Source organism: Heterodontus francisci, chromosome 32 (genome assembly GCF_036365525.1).
Source record: "Heterodontus francisci isolate sHetFra1 chromosome 32, sHetFra1.hap1, whole genome shotgun sequence".
NCBI lineage: Eukaryota > Metazoa > Chordata > Chondrichthyes > Heterodontiformes > Heterodontidae > Heterodontus > Heterodontus francisci.
Genome location: NC_090402.1, coordinates 21274282 through 21297138, shown reverse-complemented (window position 1 = coordinate 21297138; position 22857 = coordinate 21274282). Strand labels below are relative to the sequence as shown.

Here is a 22857-nt window from a genome sequence, read left to right as displayed (position 1 = left end):
AAAAAATCGTTGAAAAAAGCAATTGGGCCTTCAAATCTTACTTATTGTTTTTTCCGTGGTATTTATAAATTCCACAATTTCAATCCTCCCAGAATATTTAATGTGCGTGTCTCGGTCTTTTGTTGTTTTTTTTTAAAAAGGTCGCCGCTTATAGCAGATAGACTTGCATTCACAGATGAGGCCTGTAACAATCGAGTTGCCTTACTTAGACAGTATGGAAATGTAATGGATTTGTTTGAAATGGTTTTATTTCACTTGGATGTGGGGATCTTTTGATCCTGTTTCTTAGATTCCTCTGGTCCATCCAGGACCAATCCATCAATCACCTATTTGGTGCAGTTTGGTTGTGTCAAATACATTAACTGTGCAATAATAATTATACATTTACAACCCCTCAGCAAGCCGAGGCTGGTGGGTTTTATATATCGGGCAATATTTTCCATTTGATAATTTTTGTGGACCCACGATCTAGCCAGAATTATTTCAATATTTGGCACATTACCGAGATTTATAGTGTAACGGGACAGACGTATTTACACCAGAGTGAGTAAAATATATACATTATACATTTGTGTAGTAAAGAGAATAATTTTCCTAACAAATCAAGTGTTTCCTATTTTTTTCCCCAAAAAGAGCTGTGTTTATGTATCGAAAGGAGTGACTGAGCCTTGGAAATAAAATCAAACCACAAACCCCAAATGATGCCTTAAGTATTTCCCCTCTCCATAATTATCTTAATAAGAAACAGCAAAAAAAAACCCGGCGGCGTCATTCGTTTATTATAAAGTAACCATCGCTGTTGCAAGTTAAAATAGAATGCGCGCGGGTCTTTTTAATTCCCGTCCTCAGGTGTACCTGCCTTTCCTCTGACGAGTAGTCTTTTTTTTAAATTTTAATTCTGATTGTCTGGTAAATTGGAGGTGGATGTTCGACGTGATATCTGATCACTTGGGCCTGAGCAGCCGCCAGGCCCCTCGTTAACCCCATCTCTTTCTCCGCGTAAGGAGCTGGCAGATAAACTACCAGCATCTACATCAAAACACACATGCAAAAATAATGCACACTGCCCCCGAATCCCTGAAAATATGGGAAAGTTAAGCCGTTGCAAACCGACCGCCTCTAACAGCCTCAGCGACAAGAATCTCCCGCAGTTTCCATCCCAACACACAGCGAACCAGATAGCTGAGAGTGCAAATCATGCAGCCCCCACTTCTATTGCTTCAAGTGTTGAATTGGCACCGCTTTCTAAGAGTTAGCAAAGTTGGACATATAAGGGCACTATTGGATTTGCCTCGCTGTAGAAACATTTCCAGAACAACCTATAGACATTCTAAAAGGTTAGAACTTGTTTTAAGACAACAAGCCGAATTTGTAAAATTTATCACTGTTTCAGGATAAGTTTGCCCCTCGCCTTTTGGAGGGTTACAGTTTTGGTGCGGTTCCCGCATTTTATTCTGTAGTCTCTTTCTACATTCGCACATCCATGCATATGCCCAGCTGTGGATATTTATATAAATTCTAACTAAGAGCGAAAATAATATTCCCCATCCCAGTTCTGCGTTTTTTTTTGCTTGTGACAATTTTGGAAAAATATAAATTCGTCGTTCACACTTTCACCACCCGTTAATTCCCGTCCTTGGAATTAGGGCTGTCACAGTCATGTCTTAGAAAGGTGTTTGATTTAATTTAGGCCGTTTGATAAACACACCATCTGGTGACAGCTGAGTGGGTTTTGGGGTACAATTTTAGCTCCCTCCAAACCTCAAGGTTCACTCATTCAACAAGTATCTCAGCCCGACTGAAGACGGAAACGAGCGTTTATATGGACATTTTAACAAAAAAAAGCTTCAAATGCTTCCAAGGTATTTTAAAATCCAAACCCTGTTTTGAATATTCAAGGTTAGATAATAGATTAATAGATCCAGCCCAAGACAGGTAGTGCAGGGGGAATAATTAGGGGGTGGGGGAAGAGACTACAACCACAACACAAGAAAAAGTTGAATTAAATCTGTGGAGGCGACTGGACAATAAGTGGGCCTGTCCGTATGCCCCGCAATTCCTATTCCTAAAACAAACCGGTTGAGATAAAGCTGCAGCGAGGTATTTATTTTGGGAAAACTACTTCAAAGTTGCGTATTATGTCGACACATTGGCTTATGTCATGAATTATTAATTACAATTTTAATTAAATTCTGCCCTTATTTGAAGCGTTGTTTTTTTTTCCTTTTTTTTTGGAAAATCTCCCTGTTCTACTGACCTAACCACTGTTTCTCTAATATATAAATGAAACTCGATTTCTCCTCCGCATTTAATTCGAACCATTATCGTCCAAAATGTTTTGGGGAGTTATGAAGCCGGGAGGAAGGTGTCAAGGGGAAGGTAAAAGGTGTCAACCAATTACATGATGCGGGCCGTATTCATTTTCTCGAACCGAAGTTTGAATGCAGAGAGCTGGAAACTGCCGCGGGGACTTTGTTTTAAGTGTTTCTGCGAGTTCACGTGTCAAGTTGATGCACAGAGGCGGTGCCTTTAAGCCCAGTCAGAAATTCTGATAATACTGTTTAAAAAAAAAGCACGCCTCATTCCAGCTCGCTGATTTATTCCGCGTTATGACAGAAATACCGTCAGCGCCTTCAAAAGTGTCATGATTGATTCTTTTTTAACTTTTTAAAAAGTTTCAAGATCGTGCATGATATATAAAGGCTTTAACAATAGCAGGTGATAAAGTAACAAGACGCCAGGGGAAATCCAGTGATATCAGCTACCTGTTTGTGTTTAAATGGGGCCAAAACCTGACCCTGTAGTTACTTGTAGGGGGATTTCCATTTTCAACTTATTCCTGAGTTTGGTGGTTGTGTGGAGCCTGAGAATTTGAACACTGCAACTAAACTTGGAAACCCTTCACCAAGATTGTTAAACCCACATATATCCTTTCGAGAAGAATTCCTGAGGGCTGGAACGACTCGTTGTAGTTAAACACTGTTCACTGAACTGTGAGTTTTAAACACATATGGTACTTTCAGTTAATTTTATACGTGGTTGATGGCTTTTTAATGTCCAGGAATTAGATAGGTTACATAGCGAACCGGAGGGCTAAACCTCGAGAGAATAAGTTCAATACAATTCTTTCACTTCTACGATTAAGGCGTCTTGTTAAGAGGATGGGTTACATGGTCGAATTGGGGCAGAAGGTTTGAAATGCTCAGTTCGCATCCAATAAGCCTGTGTACCTGTCGGATAGAGCGGTAAAGTTAATCTTAACCAAACGTTTAGGCCCGAAACAGTATTATAGATTTTATTGGGGGATCCTTCAATTTATGAAGTCCAATTGTGGTTGTTTGTGCGAGATGAACCTGCGAACGAGCGATTTTTTTTTTGGAGATAAATGCGTATGGAATAAATACAATTGCGGATAAGAAGGACTATATCATTAACAAAGGGAAACGCTACAGATATGTTCGTTAGGGTGTTTAAATCTCAGCGCGTTGCTTTATTCAGATGTGGCGCTTTTTAATTGTACAGTCCTATTCCTACTCTATGATTTGAATTCAAACTGATTTTAAAACAATTTTGTCTGGTACAAATTATTCTGTTTTTCCAAGGCAGTTGGTATAAACTGTTGTGTGACTCCATTTTTATAATAGGTGCCACACAAGATCGAGCGCATCGCAATTATAAAAATTATCATATGTTTCTAACAATAGTTGCTTTGATTTTTTTTTGAAGTATTCTTCCTGTTTGGACAGGACAACGAGCACGGTCCAATCAGGAGTGTATGCAAATAACTGTCAATGGAATCGCTCTTCTAAATAAACTGCAAGCATATCAAATTGCCTTAAAATAAACGAACTATGATATGGGTATAACATGATTGGAAACATTTGTAAAGCTGTAGTTTAATCAATGGTGCAAACTGGTCCCCGAATCACCAGAGTGACGGTTCAATGGAAAACAGAATCCCAAGGTTAACTTGCTGCTTATGCTGTCGTATATATTACATATACTGATAGGTTTAAAAATATATTGTGGGCTGCTACATTACCATTGCTCTGGGGAGTTATGGAAACTACCGAGCCTGCCAGATATTTAGTTATTGCCGTGGACAGTCAGTTGATGTAGTCAGAAAAATATTATCACCTTCCATGGAATTATAAAATATAGTTACTTGGATGTGGAAAGCCCTAATTTAGTTATGTTGTGCTGTACCAAGGAATTCATTACAAGGCGTATAATTTAAAAACTTTTATGTGTTTTGTCACTTACTCAAATTTCTCTGGTAATGCTACATTTGGATTACTAACACATCAGAACACCTCAGTATTTGCAAACACTTGCCTACACAAATATGCTCCACACTGTCCAGGCTGTAATGTCTTTGACTGATGCATGGTAGAGTGCTTAGTCTAGATTTTCTGATCTAAAGTCCCCAACATATTTATTCTGTGACTGATTCTGCGAATTCACGACACAAAGGCTCAATTTGTCTCACTACTTAATTTTTTTGTGAGTTTCTAACTTAAGCCTCCCTCTTAGATATTTCAGTCAGATTTGTTTCACCAAATTTTGGGCTTTCCAGAGAGAATCAGTGTGATGTCATTCTTAAAAAATAAAGGGTCTACCCCATATAGCTGTCCACTGCATTATCACACTTCATGCCTGTCACTAAAATTTAGACCCTTTTTATATACAGGGTTTTAACATGGTCACTTCAATCACTGGGGCATAATAGTACTCTGCTAGAAGCCTGGCAACAAACAAAAGACGACAACTATTGCTTTGCATCAACTTTTGTCAGGCATTCACTAGGCTTCCCAACAGGGCCTTAAGTGGTTAGTGGCAACAATGTGAATTTCATAGCTACAGCATGAAAATCTATCACCATGGATACTGGCAGTAAATGCTTACATAGGAAAATCTTGTTGAGGTTATTGTGCTTCTGGAAGATTTTCTTTTAATGCAAACTGGTCCAACATTGTATTTCCTTCACATTGGCTGAGGGCTGTGGTCATTCTATAGTGCAAAGTTTGAAATACTGTAATCAAATTCAACTTGGTTTACCTAGCTCAGGAGTCTTACTATATCCTGCAGATCTGATGTAAAATAATTTAAATGTACAAATAAGTTACACATTGACCTGACATGTTAAGTGGTGAAACTGAGATCTGTAAACTGTTCTGTAGCAGAATAGTTTATACTTATTAACCTCTGTTGAATTGTGGTACCTGGTGTGACATGACATGGCAGCCTGCTGTGAACACCACCTCAGACTGACAGCGACAAACATTTAATGAGACGGGATGCAGCCGCATAAATCAACAGCTCTTTGGAAGAGCACTGGTTCTGAAATGCTTTTACAAGTAGGTATGTTCAGCATGGTAACCACTGTTTTTTTTTCTGGGTGCCTTTTTATTAGACCTACTCAAATATGATAGGCAGCTCGCAAATTGCAATAGTGGATCACAATAACTTTGTGAACATTCCAAAGAAGCTGATACTTTCAGTAATAAAGTATCAATTCAGGCCCCAATGAGAAAGGTTACATAAAAGTTTTAAAACTGCTTTCATTTGATAATTGGGATTAAAGTTTGTGCTTCCTAAATTGGGAGAACAACTGATTGCTTTGGTACCCAAGGTTGCCTGCACCAAATCTTCGTAAAGAAAAGAATCCAACCTGGAGGCCATCTGATTTTATGAAAAGCTGATTATTTTGGTATATGCAGTGTACTTTATACTATGTTATTTAAAGAAAAATGAACAAAATATGGAACAATTATTCAAACATACATTTCTTTGGATATTTTTTCAGTATACATTGTATACATTTACTTTTGTTTAGAGTGAGGGCTTAGAGTGAATAAAATAAATCAAGCTATGCATGTGTGTGATTTGGTCCCATTGTCACTGCTGATCTGATGGACAGGAATTTAGTAATAGTATGTATACAATATCGCAGCATGTGGACTATTTGTCTCAGATTATAATTTCTGTTGTAATCTAAGGTTACAGTTCTACTGCCATCTTTATGTTCTAGTTTTTACTTAACACTGCCATGTTTGCATCACGGTGAATTGTGAAGTCAAGTCCAGACGTGATTCTGGAGGGGAGCAGTGTGACACACCTTGGAGAACATAGAAACATAGGAGCAGGAGTAGACCATTCAGCCCATCGAGCCTGCTCCACCATTCAATACGATCATGCCTGATCATCCACTTCAATGCCTTTTTCCCCACACTATCCTCATATCCCCTTATGTCATTTGTATTTAAAAACCTGTCAATCTCTGCTTTAAACATACTCAATGACTGAGCTTCCACAGCCCTCTGGGGTAGAGAATTCCAAAGATTCACAACCCTCTGAGTAAAGAACTTTCTCCTCATCTCTGTCCTAAGTGGCTTCCCCCTTATTTTGAAATTGTGTTCCCTTGTTCTAGACTCCCTAACTAGGGGAAACATCTTGCCTACATCTATCCTGTCTGTCCCTTTTAAGTGTCTTGTAGGTTTCAATGAGATCACCTCTCATTCTTCGAAACTGTGGCGAATACAGGCCCAGTTTCCCCAATCTCTTCATAGGACAGTCCTGCCATCCCGGGAACAAGTCTGGTGAACCTTCTTTGCACTCCCTCTGTAGCAATAATATCCTTCCTAAAGTAAGGGGACTAAAACTGCACACAATACTCCAGGTGTGGTCTAGCCAAGGTTCTGTACAATTGAAGCAAGATTTCACTATTCCTGTACTCAAATCCTCTTGCGATAAAGGCTGACATATTGCTCATCTTTTTAATTGCTTGCTGCACCTGAAGATAATCATCTACTGCTCCTTACTATGGCTTCAGTGCAGTCTGACACCTGCTTTAAAAACTGCTCAAGGAGTTCAGTTAAGGAAATCGGTAGCCATATCATAATTGGTAGTTAATTTCTGGAAATTTTTCAGTTATCAGTGCAGTCATTTTCAATGAGTTAACAAATAGAACAATTGGAAAGCACTGTCTTGGGCAGCTAACCATTAATTTTGTGTATGTTTGCTCTCGGGATATGAGTGGTGTTGGAAAAGCTGCATATATTATCCATCCCTATTTGCCCTACTGCCATTTGGACTCAAAGATTTGTTGGAGAAGTAAACATTGAGCTGCCCTGATGGTTCAGTGGGTGTCATTATGCACATAATGATCAGATCGTTCCAAGGAAGGTTTAATTCTTTGGTGCTGAGTTTCCTGATAGGGATGGTACAGTTACCTTCTGAGTACCTGGACCAGGGATAGGAAAAACCAGTCAGGTTCTGGTTGTTGTCCATTGAACACTGCTGGAAATATCTGCACATGTGGAATGCCTGGTGAGGCGAACAATTGACTCCTCTGCGATGCTCGCTCCATTGGGAATAGCCAGTTGACATTCCCTTTCTACACTTGCACATGAAGAAAACCAGTTGCCACAGCCTGCCATTTAATGCTGCCTCACCATGAATCACTGCCCCCAGGAGAGGAGGGGAAATAGAGGGGGAGGAAATTGGAAAAAGAAAGCAAATACATATATCATTTAAGAAAAAGCACGAGATTCTGCCACTTAATCTTGAGTAACACTTTGAAGCTGATTTCTCTTGTTTTTTCCTGGCTTTAAGGGGTGGTAGTGACCTCAAAATGGAGTTGATAGCCTCATTAACACAGACGTGGAGGCTGGCACCAACCACCAATTTTAAAGGGACTTATCGCAGGGCCTGTCTGTTACACGCTGTAGGCCAATTTCTGGATGCAAAACGGGTTCCATGATTGCCATTTCAGTTTGGAAATGGTTGGAGCATCGGCCATGCAATGTTCCAATCATTTCCGTGGGCGATGGAGGAGAAGTAGCCTAGCCAGGGTAAGTTTGATTATTTCTGTGGGTCCCAAAGGAGCTTTTGTCCCAGGAACCCCACTCAGGATAGCGACCCACCTTGATGGCGGACGGGTCAGCCTGATTTTGGCCGGCCTTAATCCAGTGAGTAGCATTGCGATTCCTGTTTGGCACCCGCTCACTGGCTTGATTTTAAATGAGGCTGATGCCTCAAAAGTCATGGCTATCTCTTCATTGTGGTTTTGGGCAACCGAAGGTTAATATGTCTTTTATTTTTCCAGCTAATTCTCTAAATTCCTTCCAGGACGTTAGATACTGAATGAATGAAATGTGAAATAACGTTGAAAAAAAGGAAATGTATAAAAAAAAAAGTAAAATGATTAAAACAGTAATTACAATAGTAATGAGCTGTTGGAATTTGTGGATCTCCGTGCATTTCTGAGCTGTGACCACATAATTGTCTTTTTCTAGCAATTTGAGATTAACTCATATTTCATAACTGTATTTTTACCATCCCAACTACACTTCAAAAATGCTCAATCTGTAAAATTAAGTGCAGTATTCACAAATGCAATTTAGCATTATATGCTTTGGAATCCTGTGTTCCAAGTATTATCCCATTTTTAAACACTATTAAACAAAGGATGCCAACATTTGTTAAAGAATCACAATCTAGCATTAAGCGTGGAGTGTTTTAACTGCCTTATACACATTTGAATGGCAATAGCCTCTTTATTATCAGTGCCATTCAACTCTGAGTGACAGCAGCATCTGTTTTTTAAAATTCCTAAAAATTTGCAGATTTTCTTAACCAGATTTCGATTAACCTTCATTCGTTTTTTCTTTCTCCCCTCCGGTCATACTTCTCTTTGCACAACAGCTGTTGAGGAGCTAGTTCAGCGGTGTGAAGAATATTTGGGGCGAGCATGTCATTAGGGAATTGTGTTAAGGTTGGGAGGATCAGAATACACCCTCATTCTCTCTGTTTAGATTGCTGGTACTTAAAAACTATATCTCAGTTTACTGAACAAACAGAGGCCTCCTATTTTCTGGGAAAATTAATTCTCCCATCAGCAAAATGAAGGAAATAGTACGGAGGCGAGAGACTTGGCTTTGTCCTTCTGTAACGTCGGTAGCTGAAGAAATTAGAGTTAGGACAACAATGAAGCAACTAGTTGATGGCATGTGTTGTGGTTTATATCATAGTGAATCCCACTATTTGCGGCTGTGTACAGTTAAAACAGAAAACTATCATATACATTGAGTTTGAGTCCTGTTACATCTTCTATTGCTGTTTTCCTACCTCTGTGATGTCTTCCTTCAGACAGGAGTGACCGACTGCCTGGTCTTTAGTTGTATGCACTGGCAGTCTGGGCCCAATTTTAACCCATTCAAAACCCATCCACTTGCACAGAGTTAAAATCAGGCCCAGAGTGTCTCAGAATCGTTACAGTGCAGAATAGACAGGTCCATCGTGTCCACACTGGCTCTCTGAAAGAGCAATTCCCTCAGTCCCATTCCCCCACCGTCTCCCCATAACCCTGCACACTCTTCCTCTTCTTATAACTGTCTCATTCCCTTTTGAATGCTTCAATTGAACCTGCCTCCACCATGCTCTCCGACAGTGCATTCCAGAACTTAACCACTCGCTACGTGAAAAAGGTTTTCCTCATGTCACTTTTGCTTCTCCTACCAAATACTTTAATTCTGTACCCTCTCATTCTTGATCCTTTCATGATCGGGAACAGTTTCTCTCTATCTACTCTGTCCAGACCCCTCATGATTTTGAATACCTCTATCAAATCACCTCTCAGCATTCTCTTCTCCAAGGAAAACAGTCCTAACTTCTCCAATCTGTCTTCATAACTGAAATTCCTCATCCCTGAAACCATTGTCGTGAATCTCTTCTGTACTCTCTCCAATGCCCTCACGTCTTTCCTCAAGTGCAGTGCCCAGAATTGGAAGTAATACTCCAGCTGAGGCCGAACTAGTGTCTTATACAAGTTCAACGTAACTTCCTTGCTCTTGTACTCTATGCCTCTATTAACAAAATCTCAGCAGTAAATATTGCAGGTCAGATAGGTCTCCTGTTAATTGTTACCTCTCCTGAGCTGTGAAGTGTTGTTCTGTATACTTGTCCAGATAAGAAGTGGTGAAACTGATGACTTGAGCTGACTAATATGGCATTGACCTTATAATTGCTATAGATAATATGCTTGCATTTATCTTACTTTTTCTCCTTCCAATTATATCTGATGCTGGCACAGGTATGATGGGCTGAATGCTGCCTTTCTGTGTTGTATCATTCTATGATTTTATATCGCCGATGTTCTGCTTTGCCTGCTTTTCTTTGGCAGTAATTCATAATTCATGATAGGTTGCATTATAGTAGACAGCAGAAGAGCACGTGTGCGCCTGGATGGTGAGTCTCGGAGACCTGCTGAACAACAAAGGCCATTGCAGCCAGGCCTGATCCTATTCTCACCCAAAGTCCAGTTATGCACTCACCGGGCTGGATTTAATGCCCTCCCCCACCACCACCCCCCCATCCCAGAGATGGGCTAGGAGGCGGGGGAGGGGTATTCCCACAGAATTGTGATGGGGGTGGAGGGCCGGTCACCTTCCAGTCACAGCGCGATTTATGTTGGGGCCGGAAAGGCCGAAGACAGCCTTCCTGCCCAGAAGCCAATAGAAGTGACCAATCACTAGCCACTTAAGGGCCTTTTCCTGCTGCCGCTGGAATTAAGCCAGGGGCAGAGGTACCTCACCCACATGGGGAGTTGCCCAGTGAAACGAGGTGACCACCCCCCCCCCCCCCACCCCCCCCCCAACCTCCACCCTCAGTGGGCTTGGTGAGGGGGTTGGGGGGCTCCTCTGTGCCTAATTTGTGGCCTATGGAGGGCCCACAGTGGCAAATAACCCACCTCCCCTAACACCCCCACCACATTCACCCCCACCGCCTCCCAATCGCTGGAACCTGCTGGACTGGCCCCGGTGACCCTGCCTTGCTTACCTTCTCTCCAGGTATCCAGCAGTGGGCCTGCTCCCAGGCCTCCTGTAGTAGTAGCAGTAGCTGCTGGTGGCGCTGCCAATGCTGCTGAGCTGTTGACCCTCTGATTGGCTGGCAGCTGTTGGAGGCGGGATCCCCATCTTTAAAGGGATGGGGATCCTGGCGCTGGACATTTAAGTGCCTGAGTGCCACAGAATTGCACCAGAGGGGGTGGGTCTGGAAGGCTGAGGCAGGATTCCCCTAGCGCCGGGCCAAAAAGGCAAGAAGCCCTGCCGGTGTGACTAAATCCAGCCACTAGTGCCTGCTAAATAGTGATCGGGTTCTTAATCTGTTGTTCTTTTATTCTTCCTTGGCTGAGAGTAGGGGTGGGCAGTAGTAAGACCATGGGGGGAATTTTATGGAGGCAACGCGGGGCTCATCCACTAGCTGGAAAGCCGGTGAGAGACCGGCATTGCCTCCTTTGGGGAAGGCCCACTGTATTACGAAGCACAGTCACTTGAGAGGCCATCAGTGGGACTTTCCTGGGATCAGGATCCCAGGGATGGGATGTCCCATCCACCAATCTGAGGCCCACAGCTCTTTTGTTGGACAGCACCACTAGGAAGGCAAAAGCTGCTGCTAGAATGGCACCCAGTGAAGACCTAGGATCGTGGAGTGACCCAGGCCAGAGGTAAGTGATGGCGGAAGGGGTTTCACGGGATGGGGTCACTTGGGAGGGGTGTGGGGGTTTTGCCATCAAGGCGAGGAGGGTGACTCTCAGCAGACATCCTCCCCGATGCCAGATCCCTTGATCAGGCACTGAGTGCCTTTGAATGATGGACCACACCCCCGTGAGACCTCGAGCAACACACTGGTTTGCATGTCATGGTCCCCGCATGGCCACAGGCCCGACTGTTGCTGGTTAATATCTGCAGCGGCAGTAAGAGGTTATTAATTGGGCATTGATTGCCCCTTAAGCACCTCAATTGGTGGCAGGGCCAGAAGGTCATCCATAGCCCTTCCTGCCATGGACTTAACCTGGGTGGAGGCAGGAAGTTGGTGGGGTCCCCACCCGCCACCATCTGGCATGATTACATGCCCTCCCAGCCTCCAAACTCGCCAAGGGGAACAGCATAGAATACTGCCCCATTTGTGCAACTCCCACACTTTCCCAGCAGAGACTGGCTAACTAAGCACATAACAGGAATTGAACCTGTAACTCTACTGGTTTAGATGACACTGTACCACAATACACAAATATTGAGCCATGGCAGGGAAGGGTCTTTTCTTTTTCTTATCTTTCCGGACAAAATGGTTATTTTTTGTATTGGAAAAAGTCATTGGAAGAACATCATAGATGCTGCAGTATGTATTGTTTTGAAAGATTCCCATCAATAATGCATTTTTAAAAAAATACCATCTGTAATGGAAGAAGGTTTCAAAAGTAGTATTACAGGGTTAAAATAACCAAACCTTTTTATGTGACATTTGCATGTTAAAGAGGCACTGTTGTGAGAGATGGCAGTTGGAACACCCACACATTATTTACATCATGTGCAAGCTATGCACTGACGTGAATTGCATCCTCCCATCTCGCTGTTATGGAAAAAAAAGGATTTGGATCTCTTATAGGTTTATCTGAGCTTGGATGTTATTTCATATTCACTATTCCCTGTTCAGTGAGTTCTTGGTCCGAGCTAACCATTGGGGAAGGTGCTGAATGGGTTGGAAGTGAGGCAGGGATGGAAAGTCAGAAAGTGGCTTGTATGGTGCACTTCTGAGTAATTGGTTATGGAGTAGTGTTGACAAACTGCTTTACTCAGAATGTGATAAATGTATGGAATGGACTGCTAGAGGGAGACAGTGAGATCTGATTGTATCAACAAATTCACAAGAGAGTTGGATCAGTTCCTGCAGAAAGAAATTGATAGATGGATATGAGAAGGGTCATAGAACATGATATTTGTTAGACATGGGGAAAGGGCAGATAGAACTTTTCCATGATCTTTTTAGTCCTATAGATTCCTATGTTTCTTTTGGATGGGACATTAAACCAAGGCCCTGTCTACATGTTCAGGTGAATATAAAAGATCCAGTGGCAGTATTTGAAGACGAGCTGGACAATTCTCCAACAATTTCTGACCAATACTTAACCCTCAATCAACACCTGCAAACAATACATGCAAAGATAGGTTGACTGGTTATGTATCTCACTGCTGTCAATAAGACATAGAATAGAATGGTTACAGCTCTGAAGGAGGCCATTCGGTCTGTCGTGTCTGCGCCAGCTCTCTGAACAGCAAATCAGCTTGTCTCACTCCCCAGCCCTTTCACTGTGGCCTACAATTTCTTTTCTCTACAGGACCTTGTGTGCAAGTTGGCTGCTGCATTTGCCTACAAAAATAGCAGTGACGATACTTCACTTGCAATTAATTGGTTGTGAGGTGTTATGGGATGTACTGAGGACATGAATGATGCTATAAAAATGTGAGCGCTTTGTTTTGTCAAAGGCATGAGGCAGGACTTTGCAGCTTGGTGGGCCAAAATGAGGGAGATAAAGATAAGGTAGAAAAAAAAATCTCCTTTCCCACCACAGTTTGGCCTGTTCGGACATAGAAATTCTCAGCCTGAAAATAACTTGATTATCACACCTTTGCAAAATTCTTGATAACAGAAACTTTAGTTGGACATTTATTCAATAAGCAGTTTTATTTTTGGATGCATATATGAATGTGTGTAGATATTAAAAATGTACACACTCAACTATCAGTTATTATTTTGATGGAAAGTTTAACCATTTTAGATGTATTTGACACAGTGACACATGCCTAGTTCAATATATGGTTTAGTTATTTTGCATGCAACTAATTAAAGGCATAATATTATTTGCCCATTAAAATTACTCACATGGTTCTTAAATTGACTGCTAAAAATACCAGAGAATTTGAAATTTGCACTGACCTATGATAAACTTGTGTGCTATTCACTAATCCTTTACTTCAGTGCATGTTATGACATCCCTGTACCAAGATTTGTGGACACATGAGATTTGCTTTAAGCTACACATGTTAATCCTTCTGTCTAAACTTTCTTTTGAACTTTTGCATGCTTTTTACATGGTGGAAATCTTCAGACTGTGCCAAATTATTTCAACAATTCTACCTTGCAGGTGATTATAGGAATGGATGTCAGAAGACAGTATTAAGATTAAGGGTAATGTGTGAATACAATATTAGCTTTTTGCATTGTTATTGTTCTCTTACAATAATCTATTCACTGTGGTAAAAATGTTCTGATTAGTCTGACAAAACCCGATTCTGTTTGTTAGGTGTTGCGCAGAAATTTGTTGTTTTTCTCCCAAAAAAACAGCATAAAAAGGCAAGGGATTGCTTATTGTGGCAGGTTTACTACATTTCTAACAGAACATACTGAAAGAATAAAGACTCTTGTAACCTTTTTTAAGAGTTTGCGCATTGTGTGTTCAATACCAGTGAAGCTGAGCTGCCCAGGAATGTAAGAGTTTCAGTAAGGTCTATGTTTGACATTTTAACCCGGAAAAGGTAGTTGTGTGCATTTATACATATTGCTAACAATTCCTACATTTTCTCATAACAAAATGAAATAAACATGAGTATACCTATTACCCACATTCAAAATGTTACTACAAATGATAACTATATTAAAGAGTTAGAGGTTTAGTTGTACAACCAGTCATAGCAAGATGGACCTTGCTAGTTGTAGCCTATGCTATCAATGGCTGTGAGCCCCATTCACAGTACCTTTTTCTATCTACTCTTAATTTTAGAATTTAACACTAAGACATTTGAGTAGTGTATTTGGGATTAAGACTGCCTGGTGCCATTTCATTACAGCCTTAATAATCACACTTGGCCCAGACACAATGGGCCAAATGACCTTCTCTGCTGTATCATTCTATGGTTCTACATTGGAATTTACAAATGACCTTTTTTTGTGTGTTAATCAAATGCTGTAAATATCTGAGAGCATGGTGAGTTCTCATTTTTTTTGATCCAGCTACAGAATGTGTCTCACTGGCCCCTTTTGTAGCCTAGCATGAAGCTTATTTATAGCTCCATTTTCCAAGCTCTGGAAAAAGAAAACCACTTCATAAACTTTATGTAATGGAGCTATCTCCCTGTACCATTTATTTATTTTTGCTCACAATAACTGTATTGCCATGTATATAATTACAGACTTCAAAACTCAGATTCGTTTAATAATCGATGACATCAAGTGCATTGTGTGTCTTCTATTTGTCATAATTTGCATGGTTTGCAATTTAGTGATTATTAACCGTTGTGATGTGTGATGAAAGACTCTCCCATTTCTACAGTTTTGTGGGTGTTCTTTCATTACTTAAAATTTAGTTTCTTATAAATCTGCTATTTATAATGAGATCTATTATGATCTAAATATGGTATTCAAACCCTTATTAGCATAATTAGCTACCTAATTATATTATAAATGTACTAAAATGAAAGTGAAGAATAATGATAATTCCATTTACATCAATGGATAATGCAAAGAGCAGAAAGGCAGCAAGAGGGGAAAGGGCCGAGTAGAACAGCACAAACATGTTAGTGATTTGATTGTAAACTATACACTAACTTGTAGGTGTCTGAATCATCATGGTGAGAGGTATCTCAGAAAATGGGTATAAATGATGTGCTGTCTCCCTCAAAGCTGTTGAGGCTACGTTAATTGAAAAATTCAAAACTGAGTTGGATAGATTTTTGTTAGGTAAGGGTATCAAGCGTTCTGGAGCAAAGTCAGATAAATGGAGTTGAGGCTGTTACAATCAGGTGAGGAGGGGTCACAAGGCTCCCTTCTTGTCCTTCCTCTTATTTGGGGGTGGAAGGTTATCGGGGTAGGTGGAAATGTGGAGTAATCAGTTCAGCCATGAACTTATTGAATGGCGGAGCAGGCTCGAAGGGCCGAGTGCCCTATTCCTGCTCCTAGTTCGTATTTGACCACAACAGGATTTATTCCTTTTTAAACAGTGGATGTGCTTACCACTTCAGTGAGTGTTTTACCTTTTTACCTTTGTTATGATTGTACAAGAACCAATTGGACAGGTTTTCTTGAGTTTAAACAAGAAAGAGGTGAGTTTACTATACTTAATCTAAACCCAATCTAAATAAAATAATGCTACACATTCACGCGCACACACACGAGAATCTCTCACACACAAATTACAGAGTGATGAGGAGTAGATTTGTGGTTGGATTAGAGTCCAGTACAAAAAAACAATTTGTGAGGTTGGGTGATTCTGTTGTCTTCCGGTTGAAGTTGTGTTCTTGAAGTCTTTGGCTGGTAGAAGTGTACTTTGTGGTTGGCCCACCTGGCGCAGGGTTTTCTTGGAGGCAGAATTGTAGGTGGCTTTCTTCCTCTGGTGTCTTTGGCTTGGATCCAGCACCCAGCAGCTAGGCTCCCCCCACCCACCCACCAGGCCTTCTATAGAGAGAGAGAGAGAGATAGCCCTTCTGGCTTCTGCCCAGAATGAGTCTTGTCTGCTTTGAGTCCAAGGAAAACTCCCAGCTTTCACAGATGGACAGATGGTCACATGCTTCAATGTATTGTCTGGAGCCTTCTAATGAGATTCAAGTTTAGGAAATTTCATTCCCTCAGGCCTCAGGATATTAATGTTTACATCTGGAAGGGTTGTCCCTTCCAATGTTAATGTCCCAGGATGGCTTTGGATATCTTGCTAATGAAAGCAATCTCCTGTGGCTCACTCAAAAGAGGAAGCCATTGTTTTGGGTACGGGCTCATCAGACACGTGTCTCCTCTTGGAGGCCTTGGAATGTGCAAGATGTTCAAATGCAAATTGCGGTGGCCGTCTTGGCTGCCAGTTTTAAAAAAAAAGTTAACTAAAATTCTAGCTCTTTTTGGTTCGTTAAAAGTTTAATGCAGGTTTCCAATCGATGAGTTAAAAAAGCCTCCTTTGGCATAGCAGGTTTTCTTGACCAGGAATAGATCTAATGGAATGGCTGAACAGGCTTGAGGCCTGAATGGCCTACTCCTGTTACTTCCTTCCTTCCGTCCTTTCAATGCTCTGATTAGAAACTGCAGTTCAGGGATACGGTGATATATAAACGTCAAATTTTAACATGTCCCAGACTATATTGACAAATATTTAAACAGCACAAAATGGCTTTGGTTTGTTTGTGTGATGGTGAAAGTTCTTCAATTACTGTGCCACTGAGTGGTAGGCCACTGGTTCACATTTGTGATTTGCCATATGATGAGTTCATAGTCTCAGTTGTGTTGTTGTGCCAGATGCTAAGAAGAGGCTCCATTTAAGGGAGAAGCAAAATTGGCAAGCATATCATTCTGGCCCACTCCTGCGCACAATCAAGCTCTTGATAAGCTGCATACACAGAGATCTGTGATCAGGTCACATTCACACCTGATAGGAATAGTTCCTGGGCTGAAATCTTACCATGGGAGAACAAAATTAAATCAAAAATAGACAAAAACAAAATATATATAAAGTATAGACTAGACTGATTCCTAGGATGAGGGGGATTGTGCTATGAAGAAAGATTGAGCAGACAGCCTATATTCCCTAGAGTTTACAAGAATGAGAAGTTGATCTCATTGGAACATAAGATTCTTAAGTGACTTGACAGGGTAGATGCTGGGAGGATGGTTCCCCTACCTGGGGAGTATAGGACTAGGGGTTACAGTCTCTGAATAAATGGTTGGCCATTTAGGACTGAGATGAGGAGAAATTTCTTCAGTCAAAGGGTTGTGAACCTTTGGAATTCTCAACCCAGAGAGAGAGCTTTGAATGCTCATGTGTTGAGTATGTTCAAGATGGACAGGTTTTAGGATACTGAGGAAATCTAGGGATATAGGGATAATACGGGAAGGTGGAGTTGAGGTAGAGGATCAGCCATGATCTTATTGAATGGCTGAGCAGGCTCAAGGAACCAAATGGTCTACTCCTGCTATTTCATATGTTTATTTTGGATTCATTTGTAAGCTGGAAACTGAAATAATTTAGGGACTTCACAAATGTTGTTTTGTTTGAAAAGTTAGTCATTTTAGCTGCTATCCTTTCCTGTCAGCGATGTTGTGGGTGTCTCTTCCCATGCACTTAGTCAAAATGTGACCATCTGCCCCAATTTCAGGTTTGCTACATCATGGCCAGTATTTTCCTTCTGGACTACCATTTTCCGTGCATTTTTCTGAATATACAGATGATTTAGAAGTTTGGCAGTTGCACAAAACTGTAGAGCCAAGGAAATGTCTGCGATTTCAATTCATAAGGCACAGGTTTCCGAATTGGCACCCTTGGTAGTTCACGATTTATACCCATTTCATACTTTTTCCTGTATTTATTCATTTATAGGCAAATTATTTCTGTTGCTGTATACTAATAAATATTTTCTACAATCATAGCAAGGTTTATATTTAGAAACTGATGTTTGGAAGTTAGCAGTGGGGCCACAAGGAGTGTTTTGAAAGGGATTACATACGGACATATGAATTAGGAGCAAGAGTAGGCCATTCGGCCCCTTGAGCCTGCTCTGCCATTCAACAAGATCATGGCTGATCTGATTGTAACCTTGACTCCACACTCCTGCCTACTCCCAATAACCTTTCACCCACTTGCTTATCAAGAATCTATCTATCTCTGCCTTAAAAATATTGAAAGACTCTGCTTCCACTGCCTTTTGAGGAAAAGAGTTCCAAAGACTCTCAACCCTCAGAGAAAAATTCTCCTCATCTCTGTCTTAAATGGGTGACCCCTTTTTAAACAGTGACCCCTAGTTCTAGATTCTCCCACAAGAGGAAATATCCTTTCCACATCCACCCTGTCAAGACCCCTCAGGATCTTGTGTTTCAATCAAGTCACCTCTTGCTCTTCTAAACTCCAGCGGATGCAAGTCTAGCCTGTCCAACCTTTCCTCATAAGATAACCCACCTATCCAGGTATTAGTCTGGTAAACGTTCTTTGAACTGCTTCCAACGCATTTACATCTTTCCTTAAATAAGGAGACCAATACTGCACGCAGTACTCCAGATGTGGTCTTATCAATGCCCTGTATAACTGCAGCATAAACTCCCTACATTTGTATTCAATTCCTCTTGCAATAAACAATAACATTCTATTAGCTTTCCTAATTACTTGCTGTACCTGCATACTAACCTTTTGTGTTTCATGCACTAGGACACCCAAATCCCTCTGCATCTCAGAGTTCTGCAATCTCTCACCATTTATTCTTCCTGCCAAAATGGACAATTTCACATTTTCCCACATTATACTCTCTTTGCCCACTCACTTAACATATCTATATCCCTTTGTAGCCTCTTTATGTCCTCTTCACTACTTACTTTTCTACCTATCTTTTTGTCACCAGCAAATTTAGCAGCCATACCTTCAGTCCCTTCATCCAGGTGATTTTATATTTATTTATTTTTTATTTATTTAGAGATACAGCACTGAAACAGGCCCTTCGGCCCACCGAGTCTGTGACGACCATTTTATACTAATCCTCCACTAATCCCATATTCCTACATCCCCACCTTCCCGATATTCCCCTACCACCTACCTATACTAGGGGCAATTTATAATGGCCAATTTACCTATCAACCTACAAGTCTTTGGCTGTGGGAGGAAAACCGGAGCACCCGGCGAAAACCCACGCGATCACAGGGAGAACTTGCAAACTCCACACAGGTAGCACCCAGAATTGAACCCGGGGCGCTGGAGCTGTGAGGCTCTGGTGCTAACCACTGTGCCGCCCTAATTGTAAAAAGTTGAGGCCCCAGCACTGATCCCTGTGGCACACCACTAGTTACATCTTGCCAATCAGAAAATGACCTGTTTATGCCTACTCTCTGTTTCCTGTTAGCTAGCCAATCTTCTGTCCATGTCACTATTACCCCCTACACCATAAGCTTTTATTGTCTGCAATAACTTTTGATGTGGCACCTTATCAAATGCGTTCTGGAAATCTAAGTACAGTACATCCACCAGTTCCCCTTTATCCACAGCAAATGTTTCGTTTGGTTTTCCATAAAGCAAAGTTTGAATACCATAATTTTGGGATAATTGACAGTAAGAACACAAAAGAAACAGCCAATAAAAAATAAACTTCAAACTCTCTTCTCTTTCCTACCTCTGCTTTTCTGGGAATTTTGTCAGTCATTCTGACAAGTGGATAGAATAATTAACAGCATAAAATCTTAAAGCAGCAAAGATTCCTCTTTACATCTGTCTGGATGTTGTGTCCCTTTGTTAAATTAAAGAAACCCTATAGATTATCTGGGAAATTCTGCAATTTGGAAAATTCTGTTGTTTCATTCTTCGAACTTAAGTGCTGTTGAGTATAATGTTCCCATATAGGAACATACAAAAATGGCAGGAATTGACCATCAAGCCTGTTCCTTCCAGTCATGCTGCACTGAGCATCATGATCCCTCACCCAGCAGCAGCCACATATTTCCTGGGAGAGGCAAAGAAATACAACTAACGACCTCAAGGCTGATTCAGGGAAAGAAACGTCCTGGGAAATTTCTCTCTGACCTTCAAAGGCAATAAAATTAGACTCCAGGAGACCACAGTGACCCTAAGGTACATCACCAAACATTCCACCTGACTTTTGTACACAATGAAAACAGCCTGAGCCAGGAACATGTCCAGCTCCTTTCTGAAAGTTTGCAGCAAATCCACACACACTCAACAGGCTGGCAACTTGTTCCAAAGATTAATGGCTGCTTGTGAAAAGATAAACCTTCTGACATCTAACCTAGTTCTATGCTGCGATAACATTATACACATGCCCCCAGCTTCTCTTTAACCTATCTAATTCAAATAGTCTATCCATGTGGATACATCCTAGTTCCTTCATGATTTTGAATAACTCAATCTCTCTGACTTCTACGTTTTCTGGAGTAAAAGCATCTCTAATTTATTGTGGTAACTAAGGATGATTAAATTATGCATTAATTTAGTGGCCCTGTTTTGAAACGGGCATTATGCTATCCATGAAATTCATTTTAATAGCTATAATTTTCCACAATTAGTATGAGTATAGTGCAAAATACATTAGATGGAACACAAAGTTGTCACGCAGGTACAACAAGCAATTAGGAAGGCAAATGACGTTGTCCCTTATTGTAAGGGGGTTGGAGTACAAGAATAAGGAAGTCTTGCTACAATTGTACAGGGCTTTCGTGAGATCACACCTGGAGTATTGTGCACAGTTTTGGTTTCCATATCTTGGAAGGATGTACTTGCTTTGGAGGTGGTACAGGAAAGGTTCACTAGATTGGTTCCTGGATGAGAGGGTTGTCCTATGATGAAAGGCTGTAAAATTGGGCCTGTACTCTCTGGAATTCGGAAGAATGAGAGATGACCTCATTGAAACATGCAAGATTCTGAAGGGACTTGTCAGGGTAGACACTTTGAAGTTGTTTCTCCTGGCTGGGGAATCTAGAACACGGGGCCATTGTGGTGGGATAAGAGGTCAATCATTTAGGACTAAAATGGGGAGAAATTTCTTCATTCAGAGGGTTGTGAATCTTTGAAATCTTCACTGCAGAGGATTGTGGATTCTCCATTGTTGAGTATATTTAAGGCTGAGATAGACAGATTTTTGATATCTTACACCCTCGCTCTCACCCCCTCGGGTGTCTCTCTGTGTCTGTCTCTCTGCTCCTCCCCCGCCCCCCCCACTTCTCTCCTCTCGCCCCCCACTTCTCTCTCTCTCTTCCTCTCGCCCCCCCACTTCTCTCTCCTCTCGCCCCCCACTTCTCTCTCTCTCTCTCTCCTCTCGCCCCCCCCACTTCTCTCTCTCTCTCTCTCCTCTCGCCCCCCACTTCTCTCTCTCTCTCTCTCTCTCTCTCTCTCTCTCTCTCTCTCTCTCTCTCTCTCTCTCTCTCTCTCTCGCCCCCCCCACTTCTCTCTCTCTCTCTCTCTCTCTCTCTCTCTCGCCCCCCCCACTTCTCTCTCTCTCTCTCACTCTCTCTCTCTCTCTCTCTCCTCTCGCCCCCCCCACTTCTCTCTCTCTCTCTCTCTCTCTCGCCCCCCCTCTCTCTCTCTCTCTCTCTCTCCTCTCGCCCCCCCCACTTCTCTCTCTCTCTCTCTCTCTCTCCTCTCGCCCCCCCCACTTCTCTCTCTCTCTCTCTCTCTCTCTCTCTCTCCTCTCGCCCCCCCACTTCTCTCTCTCTCTCTCTCTCTCTCTCGCCCCCCCACTTCTCTCTCTCTCTCTCTCTCCTCTCGCCCCCCCAACTTCTCTCTCTCTCTCCTCTCGCCCCCCCCAACTTCTCTCTCTCTCTCTCTCGCCCCCCCCAACTTCTCTCTCTCTCTCCTCTCGCCCCCCCCAACTTCTCTCTCTCTCTCTCCTCTCCGCCCCCCCCAACTTCTCTCTCTCTCTCCTCTCGCCCCCCCCAACTTCTCTCTCTCTCTCTCTCTCCCCCCCCCCCAACTTCTCTCTCTCTCTCCTCTCGCACCCCCCCCCAACTTCTCTCTCTCTCTCCTCTCGCACCCCCCCCCCAACTTCTCTCTCTCTCTCCTCTCCCCCCCCCCCCCCCAACTTCTCTCTCTCTCTCCTCTCGCCCCCCCCCCCCAACTTCTCTCTCTCTCTCTCCTCTCGCCCCCCAACTTCTCTCTCTCTCTCTCTCTCTCTCTCGCCCTCTCTCGCCCTCTCTCGCCCTCTCTCGCCCTCTCCTCTCGCCCTCTCTCGCCCTCTCTCGCCCTCTCTCGCCCTCTCTCGCCCTCCCCACCCAACTTCTCTCTCTCTCTCTCCTCTCGCCCCCCCCCCCCAACTTCTCTCTCTCTCTCTCCTCTCGCCCCCCCCCCCCAACTTCTCTCTCTCTCTCTCCTCTCCCCCGCCCCCAACTTCTCTCTCTCTCTCTCCTCTCGCCCCCCCCCCCCCAACTTCTCTCTCTCTCTCTCCTCTCCCCCCCCCCCCCAACTTCTCTCTCTCTCTCTCTCCTCTCGCCCCCCCCCCCCCAACTTCTCTCTCTCTCTCTCCTCTCGCCCCCCCCCCAACTTCTCTCTCTCTA

The 22857-nt window shown here is 42.4% G+C and overlaps 1 protein-coding gene across 4 annotated transcripts in view; it reads left to right on the top strand.

The window, feature by feature from the left end:
- Positions 1-22857, top strand: part of LOC137347693 (LIM/homeobox protein LMX-1.2) — a 223417-nt gene that overhangs the window by 5338 nt on the left and 195222 nt on the right. The window lies entirely within an intron of this gene.